Raw genomic sequence first — 18,008 nt, 5'->3', positions numbered from 1 at the left:
GTATAATAAAGTTAAAATTTAAAAAAAACCTCAAATGGAATTGGGATGGACACATAGATCAAAGAAGGGAAAATCGCTTGACAAATTTACAAAAGAGGAAAAAAACGTCCGCAAGGTAAACCTAGAGGCCGCTAGATCTATGAAATGGTTAAGTCGGCGGAAGTACGTGGCAATGCAACGCACAATACCCAGATAAGTGGAATCAGCATGGAGAGGCCTTCATCCAGCAGTGAATAGATTAAGGCTAATGATGATGATGATATTTTTAACGAGGCGTATTAGAAATCAAGTATGTGTTTACTTTATAAACTTGTCAAGAAATAGTTGAATACAACCCTCTTACTCATTTGAGAAGATTACAGGGAGCGGAGGAGAGAGGAGCAACACTGCTTGTAAGCGCACAGTTTTTGCATTATCAATAATTAATATCGGAAACCGAAATATATTGTCGTAAAATTTATGTTTATGCCATATGACTAATTTTACATGTTTAATTATTTTTAAAATTCTTCGACATATTCTCTTTTCTTTACATATATCGAATTAATCTATAAACATACGTTCGTTTCTTACACTATAAATAAATGTCTTTTAAAACATACCTACTTCATATTACTACCTACTTTATAATCAGGAACAGGAATCATAAAATTTCGAGCCTAATCCATATTTTGTGTTTATTAATGTGTTAACAACATAAACCTGAAATAGTCAAATACCAAAAAGCCGGAAGTTTATAGACAAAATCTTAAATTGCATTTTCCCCAAAGTTTTCTTTTTGGATATACGATATACAGGCTCTCAGGTACAGATTACTTAATGATGCACAAACAACTAAAAATGTTTTATAGCCACGTTACCCGTTCAGCATAAATCTTCCATTGCATTTTATGTTAATATAGGCTTTTACTGCTTTAGAATCAAAAAAATGTGTCGAAATTCAGATCCCATGCAAAAAATATAAGATAAGAAAAGAGCAATGTATTTTAAAAATTATATATAAAAGATAAAATTTACTACGTCAGTAAGCGAAAGTAAATGGGAGATTATGTCAAAGACAACTTTTCAGGAGAGCCAAAAACAATTACGTACGCAATGACGTCCAAAATTGGCCACAGTTACATGGATACTTTATTAACAGACCTTGTCATTGTGTCATGGTTGGTTTTGCTAACTGCTTCTCGTGTGTCCACATCAGTAAATAAGTAACCATAGCAAGACTTACGTAACAACAGTAAGCCGACATTTTTCAATTCAATAATTCTACAATGTTTTCCATCACCTACTTTAATACATAATAAGTATATGTAATGTAATATGAGCTTCATTATATTAGGTAGGTAGTTATATAATTTATTTTCTTCTAAGCATTAAATCTATATGTCTTTCCCTAGTAAGCATATAGTAGAAATCGACCCTTTGAACAAAAATTATCGGTGCATAAAAACATGTTCTTACAAAATTATTATTAAATTTCAACAATGGTTGGCATGTAGCCTTTCAGGTCTAATGAAAAAACCAAGCATATTAAAAGTTTACGTACGGTAAGGGAAGGTAAGTACGTACGTGTTAATGTCAATGAAACTTCAATAAATTTTCTAGATTACAGCCCGAGACCTCGATTTAAGCTTAATTAAAAACATCCGTCCCTTATATTGTGACAGATTGTTTTTTATGTCTTAGCCGTGATATCACAGTATATTGTATAATAGTATATATACTTAACATCTGCTAGAGATTTCAGTATGGATACCTTCTAATAAAAAGTTGTAGAAGTAATCAACTAGTAAGTAATATAATAATATAGAATACGGTCCCATAGATGCACTGCTACGCCTTATTTATACCAAAATATTTATATCAAAGTTTAAATATTTACGAAACCAATAAATAAATTAAATAACATATTAGCTGCCTGATGCTACTCCCTATTAGAGAAAATCTGCTGTAGTGTGAGATTTTCTATTTGGTAGCATCTTTTGTCATGCTTTGCAAACAGTTCTTCATTATTTTAATATAGCGTTGTCAACTCATAATTTTATTACGAACTAATAACAGCACTACTACATTAATTTATATCCTGTTAACTGTAGCCATATTACAACTTTAATATAAATAATTATTGATGTGGCATGGTATATTATGTCTGTGACTAGTATATAATAATATAATATACAAATGTAAATTTTGTAAATATTTGTTTTTATTTGGTATTACTTTTTGTAAGAACTATATAAAAATATTAATCATAACGTCATACTTTTCAGATGCTTTGAAATACATTCTAAGATTAATTTTAAAACCTTACAATATTAGTTTAATGAAATCGCTTCGGATATTGATATATTCTACTTACGTGAGGGTGAATTTAGGTGGACGTTGTTTTATAAGTTTTTAAGATAGGGTCTATCAAAGTTCACTCTGTGTGCTTCCATCTACTTTTATTGTGTTACTTATTTTATTTATTTTCTTATTTTATTTCTTATTTTATTACTTATTCTCCGTATTTTTATTTTTAAAACTTATTTTATGTCATGTCGTGAACGCTTTGAATTTATAATTTGTTTTGTTCATTATATGTAAAATAAATAAATTTGAAATTTGAATTTGAATTATACAATTATTCTATAAACGAAAATGAATTTTCTAAAACTGTTAAGTTTAAAATAACATCTAGGCTACATACAACCTACGATGTATTAACACTGTTATCCAAGTCTATGTGGATAACAGGCACCGCCAGCTCAGGGTACTGGGTTTTCGCACTATCTCTCTGGTGAATTTCAATCCTGTTACGGAAAGGACCATCGGAATCAATTGGTATCCGATGGATGTGTTTATCATACCGTTGCAGCGGTTAAATGCGAGCATTGAAAACTAAACTCGAACTGGACGCCAAAGCCTTTTCTGTGAAAGAAAAGAACGTAAAAGAACATAATATAGGGTACAATTAAATTAAACGAAACACCGTGATAATTTAACCTCACTGTATTTATAATGACATTGTTATTAAAAGTCAATGGTACTATATCGTAATAACAAATAATTACGAAAGTACATAATGGCGGTACAACGCCGAAGTGAATTCACCATCGTTCATACACGATGGTATTATAACATAAAGAACGAATATTTACGTTAAACAAAAGACGCGTTACCGTCTGCAAACTATAATATTTCCTCAGCAACTTAACCTAGCTTAAACAAAATATCCACATGTGAGTGAGGTTATAATTAAAACAAATAACTTAAGATTAATTATTAATAAAAATGAAACGTGTTTACAACCGCGTGGTAGTAGCCACGCAGAGCCGCTCCTCTCACAACCTCTCGTGTCAAAGTTCAACCAGAAAGGGCATAGACTAATATACTTTTGGAAAGGGATTTCAAGCGAGCGGATATCGATCGGCGAAGGATCGATCCCCCCCACCACTTATCAAACCCGGATGCTTTCTCGAAGTACCAACCGCAGGATTTTTGTGTTGCACGCGAGAGAAAAACCTCTCCACTAATTAAAATTGTTAATTAGGCCGTTGGTGACGTCTGCAACGTCACAAAACTAAAACCAAAATCAAATACAGTGTTAGCAATATTAATTCTATAACGAATTGTTTTTGAAGCAAATTCAAAATTCAGCTTCCAAAGTTTGAGCGTTTGATCGGTTAAATTTTAGCAGCTTCTTAACACATTCTCTTATAAAAGTATTTATCGAAATTATCTAGGATCTGTCTTGTTAGGGTAGGTTAGATTAGGTTATATTTTTGGGGATTGTATGAAGAGGTAGGCATGTGGGTTGATTGAGGCAGCAGGGGTATAGATGGATGTAGATGTTTATTATCTCGATGCAGAGTAAGAAAATCACAATGGTCGGAGTAGAGATTAACGGTTTTGCTGTAGAGTGATCGCGGTGAGTTCGTGCTCAGACCGAGCGGCGATCTGGAGCGACGTCTATCAACCTACTCTTAAGCAGGTTATTGTGTCGAGTGACGGACTCGAATATAGTAGTAACGAGGTATAGATTGTACTTACTATTTATACAAATGAAATCAATATACTACAAAAGTTATTGTCGCAATTGAATAAATCATAATATACACAGTTGATCTAGGTTATGATTGAGAAAACTCCGATTTTTTTTGACAACAAAACATAACTATCGAACTGTGTCACGCTTGTAATGCTAAATGGTATGATTGCTACAGGTTAGGTATGCAATATTATTACTTCGGTACTGATGCAGAATATATGTTTTTTTTTTAAAAGTAAAAATAATATTTTTCTTAAAATAATGTAAGTATTATAAATACATTTTGGTGCCTATAATAACGAAATATTGTTATTATTGTTCAGGGTAGCATGAATTCTTTTTGTTGAAAACTGTAAATTTCTTTTGTATGTAATAAACTTCTTAGAACGTGTTCCAACACTTCTTTCCAAAAAAAATGTTCAATGTCTGACTACAATGAAAAAATTGCACACAATCCCAGCATTGTAAATTTACAGAATGAGATTTTTTTCACTAAAACTATAAATGCGCTTGGCTTATAAAGTAACTTTTTTCAGGGCAATTTTCCAACCAAATCTAATATAAGACGTGTGAATTTATTATCCGCAGGCGTTGGGGATATAAAACAAACAGTAGGCTGTGAAAGAGAATAAAAACGCATACAGCCATAGGTATATCATACATATACTATATATATATATATATATATACTGTTCTGCTGATGAGAAATTATATTGAGATATAAATCTATAACACTATTATGTTTAATATAAATCTGTCATACCCATATATTATAATTATGTATTCTATATAAACAAATGAATGTGTAAACTGGAAAGGTAATGCAAATGTATTTCTCACAAAATGTAGTCTTTATATAAATACAGTAAGAAATAAACACAACGGGTTTCTTCTAGCAATGTTTATAAAAGGTGTTAAACATAATAAATGAACTATTCAGTAAAATTTATCTATCTATATTAACCGAAATATTCAAAAATTGTATCGTGCAGACATTGTCATATCGAACGAAATATTTATTTAGGTACGAGTATCAAGAAGTATAATTTTTTACCATAATACAACGATTCAATTATAAAAAATATATTTAACTATGATTTTTTCAAGATATTCTTCATTATCCCTTTTATTGTCATGTAACCATTGCAAAATGATATTTGTATTATAATATTATGTACCCAATAGATTCACGTTAAATTAGTATGGAAAATTATAATTATGCGGAAATATGTTATCATAAAAAAAGAGACGCTTTACATGGCTGGGACACGTGTTCCGGATGCGATGACCGGCCCACCCTCACCCTGCAGCAGTGCTACAAAAGCGACCTACGTGCTGTAGGTCTGACATGGCGAGAGGCGCAAGAGTTGGCGATGGACCGAGGGAAGTATCGCTAACGTGTGCTTGCCCTATGCCCCAACGTTGGATCGTGATAGGGTTAAAAAAGAAGAAGGAAAATACGTACTATCGAGTAAATAGATTTATATGAGTACCTAATCAAGATTGTGTCTGTGTTTTTTTTTATATTAACGTGTTACGGATAACTTGGGATGTTTAATCTTATTACTCTATGTAAGTATAATATAACTACTATAAATTCATATTATGAATTTTGTTTAATTAACCACATAGTTATGAACGATTTTCAATAAAGTCATGTAGATAATAAACATACTATTTAGGTACGAGCACTCATCAAAATACATTTCTAACAATATTACAGGCGAAGTATTATTGTGGCGTAATTGTGGGTGCGACGACGTTTATCATGGATTAGATGGTACAAATGCAATTTTATAATCTTACTCAAGAGAGCCGCGGAGATAAAAGAGATCGCTATCATGGAACCCAACCTATTCAATGATTGGAACATTCAAGAAGGAAAAGATACCAGCTATGCTATTTCAAGACATTTTTTTTATACTGTATACTTCCGGCATGGCATAGCGGCACATTTGTGAATTATTTCTTCTACAGAAATACGACCTGAATGATTTATGTCAGTGCAATAAATCATTTATTTTATATCGCACGAAGACACGCGTTGTTGCATAAATTTATAACTTTTGTCAAAAAAGCTTTTCTAGGTATATGTATGCTAATATTATAATATTCGCCCTCACGTTGGCCTAGCGCAGTGGTCACAGAGCCAAATTTCAACAGTACAACGATTGAGATTTCTTTTGAGAGCCAAATTTCTTAAACTTACTATATAGGTAGGTACACTGTTAACGTGATATCATTCTTAACAATTATCTTATTTATTGATAAAAATTAAATTGTAAGTAAGGTATCCATAAAATTAAATCATGACAATGACTGACAAATACTTAATGTAAACAATGGCCTTGCATCTCCTTGAAAAGTTTGGGTGAGTCAGGTTTGTATGTTGTTGTTTTTAATTTAAGGCACGATTCCAGGTTCTCATCAATAAGACGATTTCTCAATTTACTCTTGATAAGGTTCATGCTATGAATATGTAGAACCGGAAAGGGAAAGAACGACAAACGCTTGTTTTTTCAACTGATCATATGAGTCAGGAAATAGTATTCCAGGTATTAAAAGTCATCATGTCTTTCTTCTCCAGGTCTTTCAAAGCAGACTACTTGTGCTGTGAAACATGTTTACATTTATTTTTCTCCAATATGTCCATATCAGTACAGAGATGTTCAAATTCAGAGCTCTATAATTCTTTATCCATAAGCTTTATCTATAATAGAATTGATAATCTTAATTACCAATTCCATAACTTTGCAAATGTCTGAGAAACAAAGCTGTTCTTGACGAATAATACAATGGTAAGCAAGTATCTCGTGATTATTTTTTTCAAAATAACAACAATCCCTTTTCTCACGCCGCTTATACTTAACTGTTGAAATGGACACAATTGTATCGAGTGGAATATGATTTTTTCCATACTCTCAATATCAGCATTTGCAATATCTTTTCCACTTGTTTGACATTTGAGTGGCAATAATACTACAAGTTCGAGTAACGGATACCGAAGAAGATCCTCGAAGGAAACCCAGGGGGGAAAAGGCCAGTGGGAAAGCCACGCACACGATGGGGTGACAACATTACAAAAGATGCACAATCAGCTGCTAAAAATCATGAACTGGAAAAGACGTGCGGAGGACCATTCCGGCTGGAGGACGGCGGTGGAGGAGGCCAGGGCTCGACTTGAGCTGTAGCGCTATCGAAGAAGAAGAATACTACAAGTTCTTCTTTAGGACCTGTAGATGAAATAAATCGTTCAAAACGTGGAACTTGTGCTGTATCATTTATGTCACAAAACTCATTATCTGCTATTGATAAAGCTGAAACCAATTTAAGATCTTCAATTTGCTGGTTGGTTATATTCGAAGACATTTTGACTGTTCTATTTTTCACTGTTTTAGCCAGTGCGTGGTCATTTATGGCAGAGCCATACCCAAGGGGCCAAAGAGCCACATGTGACTCGCGAGCCGTGGTTTGCCGACCACTAGCCAAGCGCATAGAGCGGACATACCCACCGGCTAGCCAATGTGTTTCCTTGGTTTTCCAATATGTATTTGATCCATTGCAATAAATTGAGCAAATGGCTAACAACTAATCATCGTAAAAGAGTATGTTATAATAATCTCCACTCCGTAGAGGTTCATATGCTACGATTCGGACTGTACATGGTTATTAAAAATATATAATAAGAAGTTTTATTTAAAAAAAAAAAACTATAATTTTCTCTACAATCAAGTATTTATTTCAAACCACATATTATTATAAAGTCTTACTTAATTAATGCGATCACCTCTACGCCGTTACTCTACCAATACCAGTAATAATCAAAGCGATATTCCTTTTTTTAAGACCGCTAAGCGAAACTTTTCAGTTATACTCTTATGAAACCATGTTCTTAAATATCTACTTCATCCATTATATTTGTTTTCTTCCCAAACATATTTTTTAAATTCTCCTCTGTATCAAGTTTTAATCAGTTGTATTTTTCACGACGCATTATGTATGCAAAGTACACAACTTTTTTGTGGTATTATAATAGTACAGTATAACCTCGTTTTTACGTGTTCACGTTTCACGTATTCACGTTTTCCCGGCAATTGCGTGTAGTTTTTTCGGTCCCGATGTATTTCAGTACATTTAATACCCGCATTTACGTTTTTCTTTCCCGCGATTTACGTCGGAAATATTCAAAATATGCAAGTTACGCGCGCTTTTGAAGAACTGTCTGATGAAGACGAGGTTGATATTCCAACAAAAGAAGAAGCAATGAGGTTCACTGAGGGTTTAAAAAAATACTTTACAAACTTTGCTGATATCCAAGATGACACTTTTAAATGTTTATATAGTCTTGAAAGAGAATTACATAACAAAAAAACAAAAATGCAACAAACTAATATACATATTATGTACATGATTTTTTCAATAAAAATTTTAATTGAATGTTGTTTTTTAATAAAACGTTATTTTTTTAGAAACATAAAATTTTAATGTTCTTTTTTTCAATACCCCCCTTTTACATTTTCCCTCCAATTAGGTTTTTTTTCCAGTCCCTTAAAAAACGTAAAATAGGGGTTATACTGTATGTCTATTTTTTTTTTATTTAATAATCATTTCAAATAGCACGAACAATGATAGCAGAGTTTTATTTGTGAAACTAACAAGACAGAAAGATAAATATAGTGAAATACAGATCTCTTCTAACTTCTTATTAACTATTTATAGAAGGTATATAATTAGTAATCAAGTCACTCCAAAATCACTCCCATGATGGCCGTGCGGCGTAAGCGTCGGCCCAGAGCGTCGTCGGTCCCAGGTTCGAATTTTGGGTCTGAGAAGTACACATATTGTTTTTCAATTTGTGTATGAGTCAGAGTATGGACCTAATAGGTTGAGCAAGTAGCTGACATGCATTTCTCGTAAAAACAAAATCTGTTAATACAAACCTCCACTTTGTGGAGGCCCATATGATCCTATTAGGATCGGACATAGTCGGAATCTAGTAATAGTCAGTGAAAAAACTTGAGATCGAAATCAACCGTTTCAGATTCTAAGTATCTACGATTCAATCATATGAGTTTTCAGTGCATGATGAGTTATTAGCATCAAACTTAATACAAAAGTAATGATTGTCTATATATCGCATACATAATGAGTCATTGAGACATTAATTTATAGTGCGAATGTAAGGAAAAAATGAGATAGGTAACCAAAAAGAAGGGAATCAAAATTATTCTTCACAGTATTTTCCACCAAAACAACCACGAAGATTATAAGTAGGCAATATAGAAAATCTATTACGAAAGTGACCAAAATCTTAGTTAATAATAGTGAGAAAATAATGTATGATGGCAGAAATCAATTTGTTATTTTCTTACGGTCAACAGCGGGTGGAATAATTTTCCAATGTTTAACTGTGAATAGACCTTACCTGAAGCACTCTCAGTCGCAAAACTAGTGCAAAAGGGTAGGCATCAAAAGTGCTCCTGAAATTCGATTCATCACCCAACGGCCGCAGGGGTGAGATGTCAGTGGTCAGGTGGACAGTTGACTCTTTGCGTTGGGTCAAGCCAACCTGAAATAATTAACATAAGGAAGTCAATATCATATACTTAAAAGAGACTGTTATATTTACAATTATTATCATGATCAGGAATTTTTGATTGGAGATCTTTGAGCCTTGCCAAAATATCGATTCCATCATAGTTTTAAAAATCGATTTCATATTATTTTAAAACAATGTAACAATTTTCTGATAATATGAAGACATAGAAACCACTTGTCATATAAAATCATCTGATATAGTTACATAACAAACAAATCTTATAAATTTTGAATAATACTTTAGATTTGTTTTTACATTCCTATGTAAATACGAAAAAATATTTAAAAATAGGTTATTTGTCTAAAGAAATTTCTAAAGAGGCTTTTTAAATATACAGTTATTTAAAAAATGATTAATAAATTCGATTCTCTTCTTAAACTTTTCAAATAAAATTATAATACATTGATTAAATAGGTACTTTCATAGGTGGTTAGGACCATATTTTATGTGATATTACAAAAATAATTTTAAATGAGTAAAATGCATTAAATGCATTAAAAGACTGAATAGTCGTTAGATATTACTAGATATAGGTGTACAAATCAATATATCGGGTTAAGTACCTAGGCAGTTAGTACCAAGTAAAGATTAATGGTAGGTATATATCGTCGGTGTTTTGTAAAAAGGGCGAATCAACCATTTTGGCGAAATCGATGGCGAAACCCCACTAGCTTTGTTGTGTAAAAACGGCGAATTTTTATCTCCATAGGAGAGTACTTAAAAACGATAATCGACTAAAATTAAATTAATTAAAATTACGAAATAAAAAGCAAATGTGACATATTAGGCCTTTTAAAATATTATATAATAATACCTATTATAATGACAGTATTCTTTCTAAGCTTTGTTATGAACTTTTTAGATATTTATAATCATCTACAGGACGGTAAAAAACAAATAAATGTCAAAAGTTAAAAATCCTCCTCCTGTAAAGTAGCATTTTGGTTAATTCGCCCTTTTTACAAAACAACGACGATATGGTAAATAACGAAGCCATATTTAGTGCCTTAGAAATCTATATTATATACACCCACAGTTTCACAGATCTATTTTGAGTAGTAGATAATAATGTGAAGATATTTATAATAGTGGTCAACCTCTGACAAGGAATGTCACAAGTAAGGGTAAGATTAAAATTGTCTAAATAATATACTATGTAAACAAATTAGTCAACAATATACCTAATATTCCATATAAATTCACCATTTAACATTAAGTATAAAGGTAATTCATTACTTATATTTTAGCAATAGAGTGCCACATTAATCACTTTCTCTGTGGTTTCTTTCTTAATGGAATTTCGCTGTGGTAGAAAATGACAATTAATAAATTTATATCAAAAGTACCTACTAAGTGATTTCATCCTTATAAAAGATGTAGGTACCCACTTATATTTACTTTGGTTTTATCTTTAGTATAATAACTGTATAATATTATTAAAGTGTAAAAATTGTTTTAGTAGTGTATCCACAACTACATTCGAAGTTATAAACTAGTAGATATATGTAAGTCCCTACTTAATACAACTATGTTATCTAAACTTATACCTACACATATATAATATCGTTCCCATTCTCTATCTTCATATTATATTATGCCTCACCTTCTATATACCTGGGAATATATCATAATGTCACTTCCGCTTAATATAGCCGAGCACCTTTTGAAGCAGACATCTTATCAATTTGGAAGATGGCTGCCAGAGCAATGTAATAAATTATCAAATATCACAGAGGTAGAAATTGTAAAATCCAGGACTCGGATTTCGGGTAAGTCAACCGGTACAGAATACCAATGTAAGAAATCTGTGCTCTAGATGTTAGATTTTCTAACATTTTTATTTATCTTGCGTAAAAAACCATCTTTTTGTGATTTTTTTCTATTTCGAGCACTGGTATAAGCAACTTCTTTGTCTACTCAAAAGAACTAATGTTATTTTATAAATGTATATACATTATTGAGAAATGTAAAATTCTACGCTACAAGAGTATTTTTGTAATATCGTTAAATATATGTGTATAGGTACATCCGCTTCATTTAATAAAATTGGAGATAGCATCTCATCCTATATTCTCAGTACAAATAATTCAAGCAAGTTCTGGTACATCATCAATCAAATTTTCATATATAGCTTTGTAATTATATGAAATATGCACTGTTTCTAATAAAACATAATCAAATATACGTATATATAACTATTACTGTGATTCTGTGACAAGGAAAAAGTTCATATTATGACATAATATTTGTAATTGTATCTACTACTTATAAAAAAATGGTGCTTTTGTATTGAATCGACTTTAATGAAGATGACATCTGCTTTATATTATTATGAATATAAATAACAACATAAGATGAAAAATAATTAATAAATTTTATAGTAAGCCGTATGCAAGTAGTGGTGCAAGAGTTGTTTTGGCCAAATTTGAAAACAGATCCGCCTGTTTGTCATGTGTTTTATGAAGTTACGTAATTAAAAAAAAAAAAAAACGAATGTATAAATACGTTCAGAAGAGTAATACGCCTAAAGTTTGAAAGAAATATATATTTTTACTACCTAGTAACTAATTACCTTAACAGTGTATAAAAAATACCCGGTTTTGTTGAGAGAGGAATATACGAATCAAATCACCTGGAAGTATAAAAAAATAATATACATAATTTTATTGAAAATTCCTGACTGCTGAATTCTACGGTTTTACCTCATTTAATACATCTCAATATGTATGCAATCCACCGATAATAATAAAAATGCTTTAAATTTTAAGCAATTATGTCCATGCAAATACTAACGGCGGGTTTTATTTGAGTATTCGAGTGGATAGGATATCGGCAATATTACTTTTAGAATAGCAATTCAAAAGAAAGATAAATTAATAAAAAAAAGTTTTGATTTTAAAAGATGTCATTCATTTAAGAATCGATCCGAAATGTTGTAGACAGCTAGCAGATGTCTTTAATTCCTTTTATTAGTAAATTTCTACGCGATTTATATTAATAAAAATGACAAAATCTATAGATCTGCAAAAATACGTTAGAAAATTGCTTCATCAAAAAGTAATAATTATTCACAAAGTTTTATAGAAAACGTCAATTTTGGCTTGAATTTCAGCGTTTTTAATATTTTATCTAAGCTAGGTCGGTGGTGTCAACGTAAAAATATTATTACGAATTTTTTTAATTCGGTACATTATCTCTGTGTTTATCCACTCAAAAAACATTTTCTTAATTAGGAGATTGAAACGTATTTTTTTATCACGCATACTTGAGAGAGAACAAAAACAATTTTTAATTCATTCTCCAGCAGAAAAAGACATTATCTTTTTTACGTACCTCGGAAAACAATATTCCATTTTCAAAAATGAAAAATCATTTATTTAACTGAAAAACAATTGAAAATAAAATATGACAGACGTTTTGCAAACTATCTAGTGTTATCATATTGTAACTATTTAGTGTACGTATAAAATAGAGGACATTTTTAATATTACACAGATAATAAACGTGAGTATCACTTAAATATTAATATTACAATCGTAGAAAGAATTATTATATAATATGTCGTAAAGGCTGAAACTATTTTGTTAAATGTTTGTTTTAGTAGTATTATTTTACTGAATTATTTATCCATATTGATTTTCAAGACCGATTTTTATAAACAAGGCGGTTATAATTAATCAGTAATAAATCGGTAAAACCATTCAAAATAAACACAATGCGATTTATTCGAACAAATTTAACGCCCTTTGTTAAAAAAATATAATGAATGCTTAGAAGAACAAAACGTACAAAACTATTAAAATATTAATTATTGTTTTCAATGTAGGTAGGTAGTCCTGAATAATATTACATACTTATATAATAAACTGAAATGCCAATACCACTAATTGAAACAGCTATTGAAAACAAAAGAATACCTGTGAAATATTAAATGCTTTCAACCCAAAATACATTTTCCTAATATCCCACAATATTGTTTTAATCCTGGATAAATAAATTTTAATTACAAACAAATAATATTTAAAAAAAAAAATGTGGGTAAAGATGTTGGAGGGCAGGAACGTTTATTCCATGAAAATAATTAATATACGAGGATTACTTACCTATTTCTGTCGGGAGAGATGTTATTTGATTCAATATTGATTAAATTCTAATTGATTTAAGTTTTGTACTATCCCATATTAGTTATTATTTTAGACCTGGGATTCACCTTTCGGCATCTTCATGCAAAAGGCAAAACCCGAGTCGCAATAGGTACAAAAGTTAAATCGATTAGAAGTTGAAATCAAATATCATCAAGTAGGTACCATGCGTTTGAATTAAACATTATTTAGTATATGAATTTAGACTCATTATCATTAAATTTGTTGAAAGTTACTAAGGCAGGCCGAGTTTCCGTGAAATATAAAAATTATTAAAATTTAAATAAATTCAACATAAAGGGAGATATACAAATCATTTATTTTGAATAATTTAGACATCATTTGTTTCTTAAGTTTCTCATGTTATTAGTATTTTGGAATTTTTACGCATTTTAACAAATATTTACATACATAATTTACAAACTAAAATTACGAAAACTGGCCGAAAATAATATTTTTTTTTTGTAAATCAGGTATCATGACTTGCTATCGTATAGTTGCATTGTCAGGATGTAAGTGATGCAGGCAGCATTAAATGACTATTCCTATGAGTTCAAAATATTTTACATTGCGTTCAATGATGCACCGGCCATTCCCTCTCGAATAGTGACCTCTCTTTGCGAAGTGTCATTTCTCGTGACATGCACCACAATGTATTTTTAAACCTGTCAATACTTTGAATATTTGGTCAGACGCTAATCAGGGGAAAATCTGGATCCAATTATTGAAGATATTGTAAAACATAGAAATGGTTTGTCTTGCAAAGTTACCTAAACCTATGGCTATAAATATTTCCATAATATACGAATATCAATAAAACTTCAAGATATATATGGGTTAAAGATATTCAATAATAGTGAAATCTCAGCTGGGCTTTGTTATATTTCAATAAACCTAAAGTTTATCCGTGCGTTCTCTATTAGGCAGTATAATTATAATATATCGACTCGTATACTGATTAATTTTATTATCAGCCTCTTAGTGATCATGTATTTTTCTGAGCACATATTTTTATATTGAAAACGGACAATTAACAAAAAATATCTATGATGGAGGATATTGATCTCATTTGTTTACTGTATCGGAAAAACCGTGCATCTTCCACGCATGATTAAAGCTAACGAATACCTGTCCATTTCTTACAAATACTTCAGATACAACGTAATAATTATTAGAAATAACTCGCATGAATCATATATGGATCGATAGTTTAAAGGCTAGAGCGCTCACACAGAAAGTGAAAGATGTAAGTTTGTATCGCATTCGGGATAATTTTTTTTCTCTTTATATCCAATATCTGTGTTTCTGAAGGTTTTCAAAATCATGTATTTTCTATAATAATAAAGTATCTAACATTTTTAAACCGTATTTAGTATTGAATTTTTACAATAATGAAAATATATAAGATCTAAGAATGTTGGATTATTATTATTGAAAAACACTATTATTATAGAGTCTAAGACGATTTGGCGCCGGGACATCTCGGCGCAACGCAATCGAACGAAATTGAAAAATAAATAGACGTTCGTAAAGTATAGGTACCTACTTTTAAAATATATACATATTTAATATTATTATTTATATTTAAAATATTACATTAATATTTAATTCTTGGTGATAATTTAAATATACACACGTAAATAATGATTTAATTGTGCATGTGTTTAAATTTCAACGAGAAGAGAGATCTTTTATTTTTATATAAAGCCTCATAAATGATAATTCCCAATCCGCATTAAAAAAACATTAGGTTAAGAACAAAATGAATTGGAATAATAACTGATTAAAATTCCTTGTCTACTTTATGTATAAAGTCGTAACGAACGTCTATTTATTTCATTTGAAAGTGCGGTGCCCAATTGTCCTGGCGAACAGTTGCCTCATTCCCTTATTATCGTATTCTTCCGATTAAAGCACTCAATTGGACAGTGAAACGTGTAAGTTTGAATCCCATTTGGTCCAATTTTTTTTATAGTAGGTACATTTCTGAAAATGATATTATATTTTCTGCTATTATACTTTGACAGATATTACCTGTAAGTACCTACTCTATTTTTAACATTAAAATATAATAGGCAGAAAATAATAACATCAAAACCCACAGTATATGTAATATTATATTTACTTATTTAAATATATCCCGACCTCTGCTGTACGTATTTAGAGAGTTAAAATATTTTAGTAATTATCGTATATAACACTAAACTAAATCAACAATCTCGCGTGAAATATGTCCATGTCGTGGTGTTTAATATAATATTCATATTGCTAAGCCCCTCAAATTACAAGCATTACTTTCACCCTAAAGTTTCAAGCCTCAAGGTGCTAGTCGTACCAGTATTAGCATGGTACGGCCAATATTCACCCCCTATTTGTAAACAAACTTTGCTTTGAGCCAGCCTCAGATTTGTCAAGCTTTTTCTATCAGTCCGACAAAACATGCCACGAGGGAACTATCGGCATATTAAAACGTAAACGCTGTGGTTAAAGCAAACAAAGTTTCGAAGTTACTTATTATAATTATTCAACAAAGGAAAACATATAATCGGTTTGTATAATCTTTATAAAAAACCTATCTTTGTTTTTGTTTTCCCGGAGAATGTTGTGTTTTATTTATTTTTCGTAGATAATACAAATGAGTGATTAGTAAGAGGTAATAAAGTATGGTAAATCCATATTGACAATATTACTGGATGGACTAATTATTATTTAGTCCTCACGATTTAAATATTTGTTATCAACAGTGAGAATATTTATGGTTGGAACCTGGATTTATTTTCTGAGATATTTTAATTTTTTTATACTTTTTAATTTTAGCATACTTTTATTTTACCACGAAAAACTTTGAAATATCTTACTTTTTTTTTTAGAATTATTAATAACCATGTCCTTGCTTTTTCGTACAATGTGATTGTTAGTAATTTTGAACAATCACAAACACCCAGGCTTTGAGAAAAACACATAAATATTGTGTCATGACTGGAATCAAACCCAGAACTCTCGGGTGAAAGGCAAGCGCCTTACGCACTGCACCACGAGAGCCGCCTAATAAATTACTATTTATCACGTTATAGAGCACGAAAAAAATACCATAGCAATAACTCAATTTATACAATCAAATATATACATCAATACTTTTAAGTTGTATAAAACTATTTTTTACGTTTTTATACAAATGGCAAGGTGTTTTTAATTACATCGTGGATGAAAAATATGTGAAAATCTATTGACAATGAATCAAATGTGTTTATATTTGAAATAAAATGTTTACTGTTTCATCAAAAGCATCGGTCTTATGCAATATTTTTTTCAATTAAAGCGCGCAAAATTTAATGATATAACGATTCAAACTACATTTTAATTTGAAAACAATCTTTGGAGATGTGAACGTGCAACGCGTTTCAAAATTGACTGTGCGTATACAATAATTATTGTGTAGCAGCAAAAGTTTAGAAAAAAAATGTATACCTATCATTTGTTTAAGAATTTACATTTTGAATGTAGATTGGTCCGACCTAAGAATAACACTAAATAACATGACGTTATATCATTATGATTACCAATTATATATCATAAAATCTCTAATATTATGATTTTATATTTGTGTTTACATACTTATTACATTGCTCATTTAATAATAGGATGGTAACAACTTAGGTACTGTATGTAATATTCAAACAATCTATTAAAAATATCATTTTATTCGTATATTATAGTAATGATAATAAACAGTACCTATAAAAACCATTATAATGGAGGTCTACTATGTATGCGGCAATTTAATTAATTATTTTGATATATTCACAATTACAGTTTAATAAAAATTATATGTTTATAATTTTGCTTATAAAATATATATAATGTTGCGAAAAAGGAATATAAATTCGCCCCATTAATTGCCCTTCTGTAAAGTTTAATACACTCTACGGCTCAATACTTTCGAATTATAGTTTTCGTTATGCAATTTTAATAATAAATAAAATGTGCCAATGTAAAATCATTCGATTAATACAATGGACAAATGACTCTATTATAGTTCATGAAAGGTTTGTACTACTCCATATAATATGAATCATTTTTAACAACCCGGGATTCAACGAAAGTATATTTTTCTGCCAATGGTACTCGTAAATATTGTGTTAATTTAGTGTATAACAGTGGCGAAGGGTGGAGGTAGGCTGTTAAGATCCACCATAAATAGTGCACATTAAACTTTGTTAGTCGTACGTATTAGTTTTCA

Source organism: Rhyacophila brunnea, unplaced genomic scaffold (genome assembly GCF_057557595.1).
Source record: "Rhyacophila brunnea isolate RB1 unplaced genomic scaffold, BYU_Rbru_1.0 scaffold_10, whole genome shotgun sequence".
Classification (NCBI taxonomy): Eukaryota; Metazoa; Arthropoda; class Insecta; order Trichoptera; family Rhyacophilidae; genus Rhyacophila; species Rhyacophila brunnea.
This window is presented reverse-complemented; position numbering follows the sequence as displayed.